This window comes from Labrus mixtus, chromosome 9 (genome assembly GCF_963584025.1).
Source record: "Labrus mixtus chromosome 9, fLabMix1.1, whole genome shotgun sequence".
Lineage (NCBI taxonomy): Eukaryota > Metazoa > Chordata > Actinopteri > Labriformes > Labridae > Labrus > Labrus mixtus.
The window spans coordinates 1,893,349-1,900,463 of NC_083620.1; the positions used below are offsets into that span (position 1 = coordinate 1,893,349).

The window sequence follows — 7,115 nt, forward strand, 5'->3', positions numbered from 1 at the left end:
GAGGGAATGCAAAAAGGCAAGCTTTGGAGGAGTGTGGAGGGGGACCACGTCACAAGTCGGATCCACACAGGAATGTGGTGTTGACATTGACGGTCCAAAGCAAAGGGCAGAGTGACGTGACAGGCATCTGAGCAGGGGGGAGAAGACAGACAGACGGAGAGCAGAGGCGGGGACACACACACACAAAGCTTCTGAAAAAACCTCAGCCGAATACATTAGAGATGTTGCAAGGTCTCGCTTTCTGACTCATTTTTAGGTTCTCTCATGAATTAAACATGGCTCCCTGGTGATTTGTGAACTCCAGACCCTGTGTGTATTTCCAGCGAGGGCTGTGATTGTGTTGTCTGTATGCCGCAGCAGACTCAACAAGACCCATATGAGAGGTGTTCGAACATAGATACCAGCTGGGGTGTTTTATCTATCTCAGCGCTTTAAGAGGGTAACAAGTGTTTATCTTGTTAGCAGCAGAGTGACAGGAAGCTTTGGCTGAATTGTGTTCGTGTCCTGATAACAAGCCCACTCATCTGTTGTGCCTAAAGCAAAAAGGGGTACTAGTGAAAGGGGAACTCGCCCTCCTAAGGGATACCTGCAGGACATATATTTCCTTATTTGCTGACATTGCACGTTTGTGAACAATAATGTGCACAGAGCGCAGCAAAATGTGGCCTTTTCCTTTCCAACCTGTGGCAAGCTCTTTAATTCCCCCCCAGGGCCTATAGTGTACTGAACGGCACTTGCTCCATGATTTAATTTTCTACATTTTTGCAGAACTTCAGAAACTTGCAGTACTTAAAGGTTAAAACTGGCCGACAGCTGAGCCGAGGTTTATTTTAAATCAATACTAATCACAAGTCCCATAAAGCCCGTTCGACATAGTCCTAATCTAGATTGTTATTCTCACTTGATCAACAAAACTGTAAACTGTTTCGTTATGTTAATGACTTTTTTTTTTTTTTATTAATTTCCCATTATATGTAGGTAATCAATTAATTTTTTTCCAGTCTGTGGAGGAAAAACTATTTGCATGGATTTGCACAGACGTGCTTGTTTTGCAGATGCTGAGTGTGCTGCCTGCAGCTGTTGGGTGCAAATTTGGTTTAATGATATTTTTCACTTTTTGGGAATAAAATCTAATAAGCAGTTTCATGTACATATTTATAACTTTAACATATTTCAGTAACCCTCCTTTCCTTCTGACCTCGCAATACTGCTTATGTTTGCTGAGCACGACAGGGTTACAAATGGCAGCAATATTTTGCAAACTCAGCAATATTCCTTAGTTTTATAATACAAATCTGACTGTGAGCGGGCGCTCATCCATAGATTTCGAGGTCATAGCTTGCAGTTCTTTTTTTTTGTCAGTTCATCAAATACAGTGCTGACATCAGAAACAAATCGGCAAACATAAAGAAAGGCAGAAAGGCAGAAAGGAAGAAGAAGAAGAAGAAGCAAAAGAGAAAGAGAAAAAAAAAAAGAAAGGCAAAGGTTGCAGCAGAGATTAGAACATCAGCTATATCTGTCCAATCAGTGCGTCAGATAAATATCTACTCTGGAGAAATTGTTTCAGCTTATCGTCCATCTCTGTTTTGTCGGCTTGTGGAATCTCGAGAACTTTCTCTTCCCCTGATCTCCTGTCCTCCTTCACTCTTCCCCTTGAGTGAGAGCAAAGAGTCATGGTTACCAGGCCTCATGATTATGTCTCAGGCTAAGATTGGCCCATAAAATAACATGCCTTCATCCCTATCTCCGCTCACTTATGACACTTTGAGGTCAGGCAGGTCAAATGACTAAAAACGTCCCTAGCTCATTTGGCTCCAGGCCCAGCAAACACACAAATACACACATACACACACACACACACACACACACACACACACACACACACACACACACACACACGCACACACACGCACACACACACACACAGACACACTTCATACCATCCCTCCCTCCCTTATACCCATCATGCCGATAGTGAGCTGAGTGTATCCAGTTGTGTCCTTCTCATGGATGACCTTCTCTGGAGTGACACTGCTGCACAGAGACGTTCGACTCACTCTGGAGAAACAATTTCCTTAATGATATGTCCACCCCCCCCCCGCCCCTGCCCACACACACACACACACACACATGGACACACACACACGTTTTTCACCAATTCTGAGGAAAAATAGTACAGTTTTTCAGCAATTGCAGCTAGTAAAAAAACATGTTTCTTCTTTCAGATGTGCTCTGCTCATCCACTAAGATGAGTACATTCAAAAAAAATATTGTAAAAGCAAAAAATGTCACAGTTCTGCTGAGTGGAACCTGGATTGGATTCGAGCCACAACACCCAATGTAGCCAAACAGCACCCTCTTCAACCACTGTCCTTGCATGGAAGATGTGACACAAATATAATGTGTGAGTGTCAAAGCATGCCCGCGACACCCCGTCTCTTTTTGTTACAAGGCATTTCTGTCAGGCCTGCTCTTTGATATGGGGCTTAAAAATCAAAGAATCTTTTTTTTTTTTTTCCATTTGCTGTCTCAGAAGGCAAGGATTGCTAAGCAAAAAGATTGAATTGGAACGAGAGAGAGTATAGTGATATATGTTCAGGATTATAGACACTATTGTTCCACAGTAATTAGAAAATGAACAAAGTATGTATATCAGATCAATTTGTCTAAATCCTCTTCATCAAACTTCACTGCCTGTGCTTCATTAATCCTCTGCTTCACCTCGCTGTAGAGGACAGATGAGCACGGGAGGATTGGGGGGGGGGGGGGCGAGATGGGAGGCCGTGAGCAGGGTGGGGCGGGGCTGCAGAGCCGGGTAGCGCATGGTGAATGTTGGAGGAGCCAAAGGTCAAATCGTCTTGATTGGAATTCCTGACATGCTTCAGTGTGTCCCCGTGATTGTCCCTTCGAGGAGCCTCCTTCTCAATAGTCATCACATGCCAAATCAGGACAAAATGAGATTACAGCCCTACAGTTGCATATTAAAAAATCCTCAGAGCAGCTTGTTTGGCAAAAGCAGCTGAGTAATGCACCCTTTGCTCAGTGCTCTGCCTGACAAGGTGTCCTTTCTCGATGAGCTTAAACTTCTGTTGCTGACAGATGCCACTGACTGAGTGAGTCTCAGTGGTGTAAGATGTGAGGCATGGTGATGTCCAAAATTTCTCGGCAAATAATTTATATGAAAGAATAACAATATAAAAGAGGAGACATGTTGAATTTAAAAATCAGCACTGTCATTCTACATGCCTGCTCAAACAGGATTTCTCATGTTTTACTTGTGTCAGTGGGCTGCAAATTCATGAGAATGTGCTCCTCGTGGGTAATGAATTTTTGCTTTTTTAAAATGCTTCTTTAAAAAACAGTTCCCCCCAGGTGTAGTTTATTACCTGAAAGTGTTTCCAACATCGTCATTTTACTCCAGTTATAAGCAACATCTGTGAATGGAATGGATTTGAAGTCTTCTATTTGCACAAATTGTGAAGCTAGATTGTCTTTCCATCTTATCAATCAGAGTACAATGTGAATATCAGTGAGCTGCAGTTTGCAAGCAAATTAATGTTGATGGGCAGAATCAGCAAAATCAAAATGGCAGCGTCTACAGATGTTTCTTTTTTAAATGAGAAACTAAACCATATCAAATTCACCTTCCACATGTGAGGTGGGATATTTACAAGTACATGCAAATGAATGCATCCTGCAGCTACTGTAAGTTAACATAAACCTTCATGCAATGACGTTAAACTTGCCTGACCTGAATGTTATCAGCGAGACATCAACACATCTCGGCCATGGTCTGGACAAAGGGGTCCTCATGAATAGTACAAGGGATCCCCTTTGTTAAAAGAACTCCAGATAAAGACTGGTTTAGCCCCAGTGGCTAAGCCAGGAGCTAGAAAAACTCTCAAAATCCAATCCATTCTACATGACCTGCATGCTGCTGACAGATAAGAGCAGGTGCCATCATATTCTTGAATGCATTTTCCCTGTTAGTAGAATGCAATCGGTTACAGATTACAAGTTTTTAGATATCTATAGTAACCAGTAACCTTCTTTCATTAATTCCAACAACATGGCAGGTATAAACTATCATTTACAGGCAGCAGCAATGAAAAAGTTCATGATCCAGCAGATGTAATTTCTGCCTTTGTGTTCTCTTCATGTCAGAGGATTATGGCGCATGCTATATGCACATTCACTCTCATGCCCATTTATGTAAGTATAAGTGTGCTAGACAAACAGAGAACAAAGAAATGATCTCAGAACCAGTCATCTCTTTGCCAAACAGAGGGCGAAGGTGTGTTTGTGCTGCATGTAGGCTGAAGCAGCCGCTCCGTGCACTGGATCAACATCATGTGTGACAGGACTGTTGTAAAAAATATATGCATTGTGAAGTCATTTCTGAATCAGTGAGTGGGCCTCACCATAAATCTGATGCACGTAAACGTCTTTGTTGACACTCTAAAGTACAGTACACACATAGGCTTGATTTGCATCGGTTGCAGATTTATGAGGAGCATAAACAGAGTGATTTGCCTTAGGGGGATAATAAGATTGTGGGATATTTTTTTGCTGCTCATGTGTTTCATGCAAATACAAAGAGGCTGAGCTGCATTCATATGTGGCTCACAAAGTGCAAAGCTAATGCATATTAAATCATACACCCAGAAATGTTTTAACGAGAGAAGAGTACAAATTAGAACTGAAGAATATATAAATGGCAATTCATTCCATAGTGAGGGATGAATAAGGTATTTTCTATATAGCATTTTCACGTAATGCTTTGACATGCTCACACATTTTCCAGAGCACTAAATACAAAAAAAAAAGATCTTCACGCGTGGCTAAGCTCTTGACACAAATGGGCCTCTGCGGTATTAGAGAATTTTAGATCTGCTTGAAAAACAGAGCCTTCCATACATCCCCCTGGAGACGCACAGTCTTGACTAAATAAACACATTCAATTAATTATTCACAGTGACTTCTCTTTTGAGAGAGTCCCCAAAGATCCTGCTGAGAACAACATCTGCCCTTTGCCCTCCTTTGTCCACTTGTTAGCGAGATCAGGACGGGGATAATACTGGAGCAGGCGGGGAGCGAGGTACGCAGGCGTTGAGTCGCAGCTACAGTGATAGTAGCTGATAATAAGGTCAAAAGGCCATCCATCAAAAAGCATTATATCTAAGCAGTTCGCACTTCCCCCCCTACGCTCTTCAAATAGCCAATAACGGTTCAACCAGCTGTGAGCAGATTCATAATGGATTACGGAGGAGAAGGTAGCCTCAAGTGGAGCAAATGGGCAGGTTTGACTTTTAAAGCAATTGTTGTCAGAGTTGGCTTTCCTTTTCTCTTTTTCCTCCAATGAGTTTGTGTTAAGAATGTGCCATATGCAACAAAAAAAACATGCAGGCTGCTAATGAGAGCAGAGATGGCTCGCACTAATTATTCCTCCAGTGTGCCAGAAAACAGACATTAAAAAATGATGATTGAGTCCACTACTCTTGACACAGTCTTGACATCCCCCCGATGATAAGATAAAAACCAGGAAGGGGCAGGAGCTTTGGGGGGAATCTCTGCTCGATGTGGCGGCTTAGCCCACTGCTGCATTGTCATCAAAGTTTTGCAGCAACAACTCTTTGAGATGCGCGTCTAGCAGTTGTGCACTGAAGTGGAGCTTTACGAAAAACAGCGGTGTTCATCACACATTAAAGCTAGCAGCCCCTAATCCTCCGCTCAGGGCAAAGTGTTTCATGGAATCAATATAAATGATTTCCTCTCATTGCTTCTGGTTGTAGCCTACAATATTCATGAAAAGACTGCATGCAGCTATCACTACCCCACATCCTCTGCTTTATCTCCTGCTCTTATTGAACGCATCAAAACACACTGCGCTGTGTGTCGGTGGTACAAGATCCCCCCCCCTCCTCCACACACACACATACACCTACACTGAGATGCACATTGACGCCAGTGTTGCTCCTGCTGCACTCGTAAAACTCCTGCATTGAGAACTACACAGCGCAGCAGCACATGAGTCTCGGCAGCAGGAGTGTTGACAGGCTTTCTCTATGCTTGCGTCAGAGATATCAGCTGCATTTTTTTGTGATTACCCTGCCCCCCCGCCATGAGAAGCGATTAAATACATGGTGATGATCTATGTTTCTCTTGCGGTGACAGAAGGCGAAAGAAGGCGAGATGTGCTGGTGATAAAAGGCTATAACTGATGGAGGAGGGTAATCTGGCTACTTTTCCCCAACCATCACTTTCCCTTCTTGCTGTTCTCTTGCGCTTTGCATTGTCTCACATCTTCTCTTGCTATCTTCCTCGACACCTTGTTTCTGGCTCTCTTACTTAATGCACACTCTTTATATGGCAAACCCCCCCCGCCCCCCCCAGGTGGGTTTTGTGGCTGTGCACTAATGTGGAACAACCTAATGCAATCACAGCATGCGATGCCATCCACAGAAAAATCTAGAGGAGGCAGCTCGTACAATCGAGCCTCGGTCGTACCATGCATCAGTGGCTTTAAAAACCCCTCTTCCTCTTTCTGTCTCCATCTCTGCTTTTTTTCTTTATCCATCAGCGGTGCACAAGGCTTACCTTCAGGTCTCTGCAGGAGTAGCTGGCAGGCTCCCTTCCAGGCATTTCACAGCTGCTCCTCTCCCCAGGACTGCGCACTCCTTTCCTGGCTTTTGTTAAATCAACAACAGCCCTCCTGCCTCTCTCCTGCCGACCAGCTCCTTCTGCTCTTCACCGCTCTCTATCTACTCCTGTGTGAGAGGGGGGTCTGTCTGTACATGTGTGTTTGTATGTGTGTGTGTGAATCTGGAGGAGGAGGAGGGAGAGAGAGAGAGAGAGACAGAGAGAGAGAGAGAGAGAGAGAGAGAGAGAGAGCAGCACAATCAGAGTGGGTGCGAGAAGAGATGGAGAGGATGTGCGCTCTCTCTCTTGAATGCTCCTCTCATCTCACTTCCACACAGAGATTGGACCTATTGTCTCTCAGGATTTGCCTCTTTTATAAAAGTGTGTGTTTATGCCTATGTGCACAGAGCCTAACATCCTTGTATGTGTGTTTGTGTGTGTGTGTATGTATGTGTGTATACATCCACCACATGGCT

The 7,115-nt window shown here is 43.7% G+C and overlaps 1 protein-coding gene across 1 annotated transcript in view; it reads right to left on the bottom strand.

Moving 5' to 3' along the window:
* Positions 1-6,878, bottom strand: part of kcnj5 (potassium inwardly rectifying channel subfamily J member 5) — a 29,356-nt gene extending 22,478 nt beyond the window's left edge. Inside the window, exon 1 of the mRNA XM_061045903.1 lies at positions 6,598-6,878. The gene's annotated coding sequence lies outside the window, so the exon portion shown is untranslated. The remainder of the gene's footprint in view (positions 1-6,597) is intronic.
* Between the last annotated feature and the right edge of the window lie 237 nt (positions 6,879-7,115).